Raw genomic sequence first — 11,599 nt, 5'->3', positions numbered from 1 at the left:
TTTGAAGGCAAAACACAAAAAATAATATGTGCCTATGTCTACACATGTATATATATATACACACACACATATAAAGGGTATATGTATGTGTATATATGCATGCATGCGGGTGTGTGTATGTATGTAGAGATATGCATATGATTCTCTACATACATATCTAGCAAAAGAGAATTGATAAGTTTTCTCCTAAGGGATCCATAAATTTGAATACTTTTATATGAAACTATTGTTACATGATATGAAGTTATTTCTTCTAGGAAAAAGGTATTGTGTTTAGCTACATTAATAATAAGTATAGAAACAAATAGCTCTCTATTTTTCTACAGAATAGCATTGCTGACTTTTTGTGAGAGAGACAGGTGTTTGGTCTGAGTTTCCTAGTTAGATTTGTAGTTCTGTGTACTAAAGCTATAAACTACAACTGTGCATTTGGCCAGGACACCTGTTCCTATAGTCTACTCTCTTTTCCTCTTAGCAGATTTCGGGTCCTGGATATTTTTCATTTCCTTCAAGATAATTTCATTGAAGATTACTTTGGGCTGAGTAAACAAGGGATATCATATACAGTTTCTTTAGAACTTTTAGCATTCTATTTTTTCTCTTTGTTTTATTTGGTAATATTAACATCTACAGATGCATCATATCTACTGTCTTAAACCTCTCATGTTCTATGCAGCAAACACCATGAATGGATGCTTAGGAAGTCTTTGTCTAGTGTTGATGAAGAAAACAAATTTTCATAATATCGAAAATGCTTTCTCTGAAACAATTTCAAAGGTATAGGGTTTCTGTGTAGAGATAATTAGCTCTGAAACTTTTTCCTAAGCTACATGCTAATCATACTCAATCATTTATTAAATGATCTATTAGTTGGGTAAAAGATGTATATGCATAAAAATTAAACTTAAAAATTTAAATTACAATTGTTAACTCAGGCTTTGTGGAATAGTATAGCCACTGAAAGGAATCTGTTTTCTTTTTCCTTATGGCTGAAATTGGAAGTGGTCATAGGCTTTGGAGCAGATAAATGATGATATGATTTCTGCTTTAAAGGAACCATCATAATTCTAAGAGATTACTAAGGATTAACATCAGTAATGGTCAAGGAAGTCAAACATTATTTCTAATGTAATCACTGTACCACAGACATTTTATTTTGTTTTTCAAATTTATTTACCTAGAGGAGATGAGGAAACACAATTCAGTGCACATGTTTCCTCTCATATATGTAACATATAATATATGCATAATAATGTAAGTAAATGCCTTGGGTGCCAATTAAGAGTACATAAATGTAATGAGTGAAATATGTAGATTTAGGGAAGAACTCAGGGCAATTCTTTAGAAAAACAAAAATTAAAGAAAAACAAGGAAAGGGCATTTGAAAGGGTAAAGGTGCTATCAAGGGGAGTACAATGAAAGAGTGAAGTGAGAGAAAAATGCAGTCAAACCTTAATGTACACCCAACAAAATTAAGAAAACTGAGGGGAGGGGTGGATAGGGGTGGATGGGTAAGAATGTATAGATATGTCACACTGAACAAGGTGCATTATTCATAAATTGTTTTGTTGAATGGCAACTCCTTGGTACAATCACTTAAAAATAAGAAAAATATTTTAAATTAATTAAAAAATAAAATAAAATAAAATTTAATATATATTACTTTATTAAAGTAAATATTATTTCTCTAACATTTTGTCATATTGGAGGAAAGCTTCAGGAGCTCACAAGAATTAAGTCAGATAGCCTTGTCTGACAGGAGTTTATAAAATATAAAAAATACAATGCTTCTCAGTCTGTAATGAAAGATATTCTCTCTTGGGATGATCTTATTTTTGTGCCTTTAAAGAAAAACACAGGGTTAAATACTAAAGGGCTTTTCTGTTTTTCAAATGGAATAGTATAATTTCAACCTGTAGCTTAGTAATTTATAATTACCACAAAAGTATTATCTGCAGAGTTCAGTGCTTGGATAGAAGAAAAACCTATAAATGCAACCCGTATGTTTAAGAAAAAATACCAATAAAGAAAATATTCTCCCTGTTGAATTGGAAGCACCCTTCAGATTGGGCCTCCTATCTTCCACTATTCATTAGTCAGAAGTTAAGAGCAACTTCGGAAAACTCCCTTCACCTTTTCATCGCAACCCTGCCTCTGACTACTGGGCAGAAGTCTCCATGAATACTTTCATGTCACCCCATTGCTGCACTTAAGAAAAGAACACAGTAAACTAGTTAAAAGATGATCTTATAGCAAACTGATATTAAAAGATAGGACAGTCTTCCCTCAGCATTTTTCATTATTTGCTCCATGATTCCTATGGATACCCAAATCTGTAGTTACACAAGTCTTTTAAATGAAAGTATAGCACTTGAGCTAACCTAAAGGCATCTTCATACTTCATATCAGGTACTGACTTAGGTATTATTTATAATCTTATAAGCTTAATACATAATGCAATGTAAATGGCATACAAATTGTTATTATACTGCATTGTTTGGGGAATAACAAGTAAAGTAGGCTGTGCATTTTCCCACTTTTTTCAAGTATTCTCAATATATTTCTCACTTGTCTCTCACTAGAGAGGAGAATGGGTCACTTTGCTGGCGTGTGTGTGTGTGTGTGTGTGTGTGTGTGTTTACAGCCTCAGGAGACTAATGATTTTGGATTTTAACTTTTTGCCAAGATATGTATCATTAATTTAGCTACCTAAATACCTACCTACCTGTTTATGTATCTTCCTACCTATAATTGTGACACGTTGACATCTCAGCTTATAGATACAGTTATGACTCAAAACATTTCAGACTTCCTAGTCTCATACCATGTAGATGTTTCCCCTGATTAAGAACAAGTATCTTATAGAATGAAGAACAAAGATCTTCTGTATAACATTTGTTCTCTGTTATACATTCCAAAATGGATCCCAGAAATAATATATGTACAAGTATGGATTTTTTCACATACATACACACTTATATGTCCATGTTTCTATAACTATTGACATGGAGAGATGGAAACAGTTCCCCTCAGGTGATAAAGGCAGGAATGCAAGTTTACAAAGATGAGTATTATAGGTGTCAGGTAGGAGCAGGCTGGATTACTCCTGGCAGGGAGTTGATTGGGTCCTTTAAGTAAAACATAAATACGATTCGAAGGTTTCTGCTTTCTGGTTAGAAGAAATTGAGGTGTGTGTGTGTGTGTGTGTGTGTGTGTGTGTGTGTGTGTGTGTGTGTGTGTGTTTGTGTTCACCCTAGAGATGGAGACAAATTAAACAAGCAAGTAACAGAGATCTAGAATATGAAAGGAATAAACCATATCTTGTACCTTGTTTATTGTAGTTGGTATCACTGATTCAGGAAGATATAATGCTAAACAATTGCTGCTGATTCTTTGATAAGTGCCCGGTTGGTGGCTGCTCCTAGGAGCGTGCGGAGTCATTGTGAACAAATACAAGCCCTGTGAACAGGGTTATTTCTGGGATATTCTTATCTGGTAGAAGAATGGCAGTGCTGTAGGAATTTGGATTTTGGAAGAGCTCTATAAAAACTGTTTCTTTGGTGGCTTTCAGATTATTGGGATTTGTTTCAGGGTTTTTGTTTTATTTTCATACAAGGACTCTATACAACTCAACCTAGCCCTCAAACTTTCAATTCTCCTGTGCCTCCATCTCCAATGCTGGGATTACAGCTGAGAACTACATACAAGACTAAGGTTGTTTCATAGCTACTGTTGTTATCAGCCTGCTGTTTTTCCATGAATATTAGGGATCTAGAGAGAAGGGAATAGGAATAGAGGGATTTAAAGCACCATACAGTTCACTGACTTAATTAATTAATTTTTATTCTTTGCTGTTATTCCTCCTTTCTTCTTTCTCTTCCTCTTCTTCTTTTTCTTCTTCGACTCTTCCTGCAGTATTGTCCTTAGATCATTTCCAGACTTTTGAAAATGTTAACTGTGATTGTTTTTGCTAGTGTTCATTTTTGTTTATGCATGAGTAGATTTTCAAGTCCCAGAATAACATTCCTAAGCTTACCATTCCTTAGTTAATCTGATGCAAAGTAATCTTTCCTTTCCTCAATGTTTCTCATTTATAGAAAAAATACTAGCATGTCTAGGAGAGGTGTAAGGATTAAGATAATCCATCCAAAATAGTACCTGTCACAATGCGCACCCAATAAACACTCATTGTATCAGTAGACTTATTTTAAATGCATGAGTTGAAATAGACAAACGGGACTGTATCAAACTACAATGCTTCTGCAGAGCAAAGGAAGCAATGATCAGTGAAGAGGCAACTGACTAAATGGGAGAAAATATTTGCAAACTCTACATCTATGAGATGATATTCAGAATACGTAAGGAACTCTGAAAATTAAATAGGAAACATATAAGACAATTTAAAAATAGATCTAAATGGTTCTTCAAAATAGGTTTCTTAACATGTTCAACATTGCTAAGCATCAGAGAAATTCAAGTTAAAAAATATCATAATGAAACCACCTCACCTTAGTAAGAATGGTGGTGATCAAAAAAGACTAAAGATAACAAATGTGGACAGGGGTATAAAGATAAGAAAACCACCACATGATGTTGATTTGAATATAAAATAGTCATTATGGGAAATATCATGGTATTCCTAAAATAATTACAGATAGAGTTTTCATTTGATCCAAAAATTGAATAAATATCTAGAAGAAATTAAATCAGTCTATCAAAGACACATCTGTATGCCCATATTTAGGGTATCAGTTTTCACAATTGCCAACATATGGAATCAAAATTAATGTTTATCAGCTGGTAAATAGTTAAAATATGATATTTATACACAAAGGAATGCTTGTATCTACTAATAAAAATAAAGCTGTGTCATTTGCAATATCATAAACTGGAGATCTTTCTACTAAGTAAATACGCAAGAAAATGACAAGTGCTGTGTGATTTTACTCATATTAGGAAACTAAAAGAAAAAAAAAAACTTTCTCCTAGAACTTGAGAGTAGAATGATGCTTATCAGAGTCTGGGGAGAATACCAGGAATTGGGTGATGAAGTAATATGGCTGATGAGTATCAAGTTACAGTTCAATAAGATCAATAAGTTCTTGTGTGCTATTGCCCAGTAGAGTGACAACGGTTAGCAATGGACATGAGCTGTACATGTCAAAGAGCTAGAAGAAAGGATAATGAAAGTTTTTACCCATATGTAAAAATACTTGGAAGAGGGATGTATTTATTCTCATTAAAACTTATGTAACATATACATGTACCAAAGTAGCACATTACTCCATTATTCTCACATAAAACTTGCATGCTTCCATGTACCAGCTACTTTAATCATGGAATAAGTAAATAAACATATTCAGAGAGTAACAAACCCATACTTTATTTGATCTAAATGTTTGAAGGCAAAGCCATGTTTGAAGTGAAAGCCACATTTTCTGTTTTCTGAGCTGGTTCATTTGTGAAGGAAGCTGTACAAATTATATTTCACAGGGCCCCTGAACATAAGAGTCAATGATGTAGTTTTACATTCCATCATACTGAATATTCCCTAAAGCTTTTTGAAACAATAACAGATGGCCAAGCTGTTGGAGACATTATGATTTACTTACTTTTCAAACATGTAGGCTGAAAACCATACCATAGCAGGGTAATTTTGCCTTCATTACCTCAGAAAAACAAGTGTGTTACATTTGTTTATGTGGTTTGTTTTTTTGTCAGTGTGGCTTATAAAATTGCATGTTTTGAGGTTTGTCTTGGGGTGCAAATAAAACATGTGAAGTATTTTATTGGATACCTAGAGCTATCAGTCATTTAATATTTTAATGAAATATTTACATTTTTAATCACAAATGAAGCTGCTTCCTCAAAAGATCATCTTACCAACAGCAAAAGATGCTAGAAGTTAGGATCTTCTTCAATACCTTAAATACCAGCAAACTAGTCTGTCACTGAAAGTGAATGCATTTCCATAGACTTAACATAATCTCAATGGCTCATGGAGAAAATTTAACAGTAAATTCATTGTGGAAGATATTCATTTTCCCTCTGTTCTATAAAACTTATACAAGCAGAATATTCATACCATGATTAACTAGAGTTAGTCTCACTTTTGTTTCTTTTGGTCTACATTTGTTAGTAATTCTCAAGGTTATTTATTTTTGTATTCTGTACCAGGAGTTGAACTCAGGGCCTCAAGCACATATTCTTCCACTTCAATTTGCTTTTCAGGTAGTCTCATGTTAACTGTTCCCCAGCTGATTTAAGCCAAGTTTCTCCTGTCTCTGTTCCCCAAATAGCTGAAGTTATAAGTCCATAGTGCCATACCTGGCCCTTCTTTTTGAATAAACTAGAAAAGGTATTTGTAGTGATTCTCCAGTTATTCTTTTATTTTCTTTTTGGCAGTAGTGAGGAGTAAATTCAGAGTGTCATGCTTTGGTGGCAGATATTCTACAACTTGAACCATACTCCTAGCCCCGCCCCCTCTTTTTTTGGGGGGAGTAGCAATTTTTCAGAAAGAGAATGGCATTTTTGCTCAAATTGGCCCTCACAACACAATTCTACTTATGTTTCCCTTGTAGCTGGGATTGCACACATGACATCATGCCCGATTTATTTGTTAGTTGGAGCCTTGCTGACTTTTGTCCTAGCTGGTCTTGAATGACAATCTTAATCTTTGCCTCTAGAGTAACTGGTAGAGCAGATGTGAGCCACTGTACCTGACATTCCAAATGTTCATTTTAAGAGTGAACTGAAACATTTTAATACTTAGGATCTAACAAACTTTTCTTATCATAAAGATCACATTAAATCAAATATAAAGAAATTCTTTGGTGGTACATACCTGTAATTCCAGAACATGTGTTAAGTTAGCCAGTTCAAGCCTAGCTTGAGCCTATATTGGGAGATGATTTCAAAGACAGGAGAAGGGAGGGAAGGAGTGAAGAAGGGAGAGAGGTAAGTAGAGAGAAGAAGAGTAGGAGAAGAATAAGGAGGAAGAAGCAAGGAAGGAAGAAAGGAACAAAGGGAGGAAGGGAGTTAAGGAGGAAGGAATAAAGGAAAGGAAGGAAGCCTGGTGCCAGTGGTTCATGCCTGTAATCCTAGCTACTCAGGAGGCTGAGATCTGAGGACTGCAGTTCAAAGCCAGCCTGGGTAAGTCCAAGAGACTGTTATCTCCAATAAACTACTTAAAAAAGACAAAAGTGATGCCATAGCTCAAGTGGTAGAACATTTGCCTTGAGAATAAAGAGGCTCAGGGACAATGCCCAAACCCCAAATTCAAGCCGCAAGACCAGCAAAATACAAAGGAGAAAAAAAAGGGAGGCGGGGAGGGAGGGAGGAAGGAAGGAAGGAATATACTTCACATAAAGTTCGCTATTAACGTCACTTGGAAGAATGATTTTTTTTTTGTAAAAACCAAAGATCAGCCTAAACTTTATGTAATTTTCCACATGCACCATGCACTGCCTTTGCAATTTAATGATTAGGAATGAAAACCTTTTCTAGACAAATGTGACAGCAATTCTTTTGTTTGTTAATGACAAAAATCTCATCCCAAATTGGGTTAAGTAAGAAAAGTGCAATGATGAGTTATTCCAGGGGCTGGATGAGGGTAATCACAGCATCATGGCCTCTTCAAAGTTGTTCCATTCAGTGTTCCATTCACTGTGATCACCAGTATCTTAAGAACCATGCAATCAAGACATTCCGTTTCTCAAAACAAAGATAACTGCTACAGCAAGGACTTAAATAGTAGTAATATTACTAAGTGACTCATCTAAGTCACCCATTCCTGTCTAAAGACAAGAACACTGCCTCAGTCAGATCACATGGGCTGTATGGAGGTATTTAACCACCATGAGAGCCCAAACTCTGCTGGAGGAATCAAGCAAAAGAAAAAAAGTTGCTGATGGAGAATGTATTCACAGAAGAGATAGAGTTTCACAACTATGTTTATGAAATTGATTTTTTTCTTCAAATTTTTATTATCAAACTGATGTACAGAGAGGTTACAGTTTCATACGTTAGGCATTGGATACATTTCTTGTACTGTTTTTTACCTTGTCGAGGGAAAGTGAAGCTAGTAAAGTAGTACAATTAAAGACAGTAAGATTTAGAAGTGGCACTTCTAGAGCAACTAGAGGCCAGAGCATTTCCAAAATTTGTCCTGTGTCACAGTGTCAATTAATTTGATTTGTGGTAGGACAGGAAAATCTGTTTCTAAAGAGAGGAGAGTTACAAGCATAGGTTCATACCTTTGATATAACACTTTCCACGCTGCATTAAAAATGCTATCTTTATCTGAGTCTTTTAAGCAGGTATTTTATTCTGTAGCACATGGTGTATTCCTTGATGGCTTGAAATTTTATTTGGAAAACAAATAAGCACAGTAAAATGAATGAGGTAATTATTGATAATTGACTGTGTGTGATTTGAGAGGTTCAGAAAACTATGTTAATTTAACCATCTCTTCTCAATTTCGGCTTGGAAAAGCTACTTGTGTGTTTCTTTTGTGAAAGATAAGGCACCAATAAGTTTAAAACCATGAAGTCACTGAGAGATTTGAGGTAGGTTTAATGTTAAAGAGAAGGTGAAATTCTATTTAAAGGTACAGTTTATCATTGTTTAATGCCCAAGGAAAGATCAGTCTGGAAGAAGGGCTTTCAATTCCTTCTAAAAAAATGATGAAGTCAAGAATAAATGAGAGCAGGCACTTAGAGGAAGATGGTGCACCCCGAGTGTGCTCTGTAACTATCTTTTTCACACAATGACTGATCATCACATACAGACTGCCTATAGTTTTGGTTTTCTGCAGAAATTTCTTCCACAGATTCCTCAACTATGTTTCTTGAGAGAGAGAGAGAGAGAGAGAGAGAGAGAGAGAGGGAGGGAGGGAGGGAGGGAGAGAACTCTGTATCCTCCTGGAGATGTATAATATGATGTGGCTCCTAAGTTAGATGAATCGCTTTCCCTGTGCAAGGAAATAAAATCGACTCCATAAAAATGAGAGCTTGAGTTCAAGCAACCCAATAGGTTTTATTTGTTCATTCCTTCATCTTCATTTGTAGCAAGAAAGAAAAAAAAATAGTCCATCTGAGTGGCTTTTAGAACTAGACTTTCATAAACACTTCAGAGTAGTTCGAACTGAATGAAATACCATCATAGGTGACTTACTAAAAATAAAACCCAAAATTGCACACATAAAGAAAATGAAGCATGCTCTGGTGAGTTTCTTTTAGTGAACAAATAATTTGTAAGTGACAAAAGGGATTGCTGTCCTCGTGTGTCTTCCATATTCTGTCTACTCCACAGACTGTCAATTTTTAAAAGGTTAAACATATAAGAAATGTTCAACATTATCTGATAACCAGGATCCCTGAAGAATAGTGGCATCTATAATAACATTACACATGTAAAGGGGTAAAGAGTCCAAGGGAAGAAGGAATTTTTCATTTCCCATACAATAATAAATATCCAACTTGGTTGTCTAAAGCAAATGTACTTTCAATATTAAACATAGGTTGAATGAAAGAGAATAGAAACAGACACTCATTCGTTTCTCATATGTCTTCTCACTGGCATGGAGAAACAATTAAAAAAGGAAAGCTAATTTTCATTTTAAAATTGAATTCAATTAATACCTACACAAATATCTACATAAAACATGATTCTAACTATGGGACTATTGAAGGAGTGAGGGGAATAAGCATTTGATGGTAAATAATATTAAATTATTACAACTGTGTATGAACACGGCCTAAGGAATCTCAAGGAAAACTATTGGTTAGTAGGAGGTGGGGAAAGAGAAAGAGAACTTGAGAGGGGGTTATTTTTATTAATATGAATACAAACACCTCTGAAATATTATTATTAAACCCCTTGGCACAATTAGTACATAATAAAAACAAATAAAATGAATGTGAGGAAAGTAAAACAGGCTCTGTTGAGGGATGGAAATGAGCAGGAGAATTGAGAGTGAATGTAGAAAGTGAATGAATGTGAATAGTTGAAGTACTTTATTTGCATTGGAAAACAAAACAACAAAACATGTTCAAATTATTTGAGAAGAGGAAGATGGGAAATGGAAAATGAATGGGAAGATGGGTTTGATATCATGTGGAAATATTACAGTAAAAGTCCTCTAGTGCAAATAATAAGTGATAACAGAAATAATCTTGTAAATAAACAAACATGATTGATAGGTAGATGCATGAAAATTTATATTTTTGAATAAAACAAAGGTAGTAGAATTTAGTCCCAATTTCATTTCCTTCAATTTGTATGAAGGTACTTTTCTTTTCCATTTGCCTTCTATTAGTTATTGCTAAGTAGTGTCCTATTTCTGAGCACTAACTTTGTGATAGCACACACACTCACATACACATGTACAACCATGATTTTCACCTCACTTGTTCAATCATTCTCCCAGTATTGAGAATGCATTGAGAGGCCTATGTTCAGTTTAACAAAATTGCAGAAAAAAAACACTGTATTGCTTTGCATGTGTACATATGTCAAGTTCTAAACTTACTAAGTAGAACAGCATCCAAGCAAAGAATAGATTCTCATTGATTATATGCTAGGATCACCTCTATGAATTGAGTCACTGCTGCAAAAATAATTGTAAAACTTTGGATGTCTATGGTCTTCCCACTTGTTCCCTACACTAAAAATACAGTCACTAGCAAACCATTCCATTCACATAGCCCAGGTGATACTGTTATTATTTTTGAAATCCATTCCTTTGAACACAGAAATTGTTCTTAATTGATTATGGAAGTATCACAGAATTTGAAGATAATGGAGCACAGACTGAGTGCAGTGTTTCCCCTGCTAAGTAGGTAGTTCTTATGTTTCCATTCTCTTTCCAGTACAGAAAATGTTTTCATGGTCTGAAAGAATAATCCGCAAACTAATGTTTAAATAACCAAAATTATCTTTATTAAACTATGCCTATTTAAAGAAATGTCTTGTCCACTCCTAGGCTAGGTTCTTTTGACAAATATATTTTCTGTTTTATATTTTGAATAATGGAAATTTTCATTGAAAATTATGTCTGCCTGATCATAATATTGTCTTATGATGAATATTCTATAGATTAATAGAACTGGAATATGGTTTGAACCAAAGTTCGATCTCAAACTACAAATGACTATAATAAAACAACACTTTTTGTTGTGCTAGTGGCCTGGGTGCTGTCTCTGAGCTTTTGTGCCCGAGATAGCACTTTAAAGCTTGAGCCATCACTCCAGTTCTAGCTTTTTACTGGTTAGTTGGAGATAAGAGTCTCACAGAGTTTCCTGCCCTTCAAATTGTGATCTTCATATCTCAGCCTCCCCAATAGCAAATATTACAGGCATGAGCCACCAGCACCCAGCTAAAGAACACCAAAGAGAGAAGCTAATTGTGTGGAAATAAAACAAAATGGAAAGATATTTACCATGACAAAAGGCAAGAAATAGGGAAAATAGAAGAGATAGAACAAATACAAACCAAAAATAATTGTACATTTAAACTCATAGAGGATCATAGCTTGAGAGCAGCAGAGAAAAATTTAACAGGAGACCCTATCTGAGTAACAAACTAAAAGCAAAAGGAC

The 11,599-nt window shown here is 34.6% G+C and overlaps 1 protein-coding gene across 1 annotated transcript in view; it reads left to right on the top strand.

Annotated features, from left to right (window-relative positions):
* Themis (thymocyte selection associated) overlaps positions 1-11,599 on the top strand; it is a 160,226-nt gene that overhangs the window by 87,279 nt on the left and 61,348 nt on the right. The window lies entirely within an intron of this gene.

This window comes from Perognathus longimembris, chromosome 9 (assembly GCF_023159225.1).
Source record: "Perognathus longimembris pacificus isolate PPM17 chromosome 9, ASM2315922v1, whole genome shotgun sequence".
Classification (NCBI taxonomy): Eukaryota; Metazoa; Chordata; class Mammalia; order Rodentia; family Heteromyidae; genus Perognathus; species Perognathus longimembris.
The sequence above is the reverse complement of the archived record's forward strand: the minus strand, read 5'-3'. Positions and strand labels throughout refer to the sequence as shown.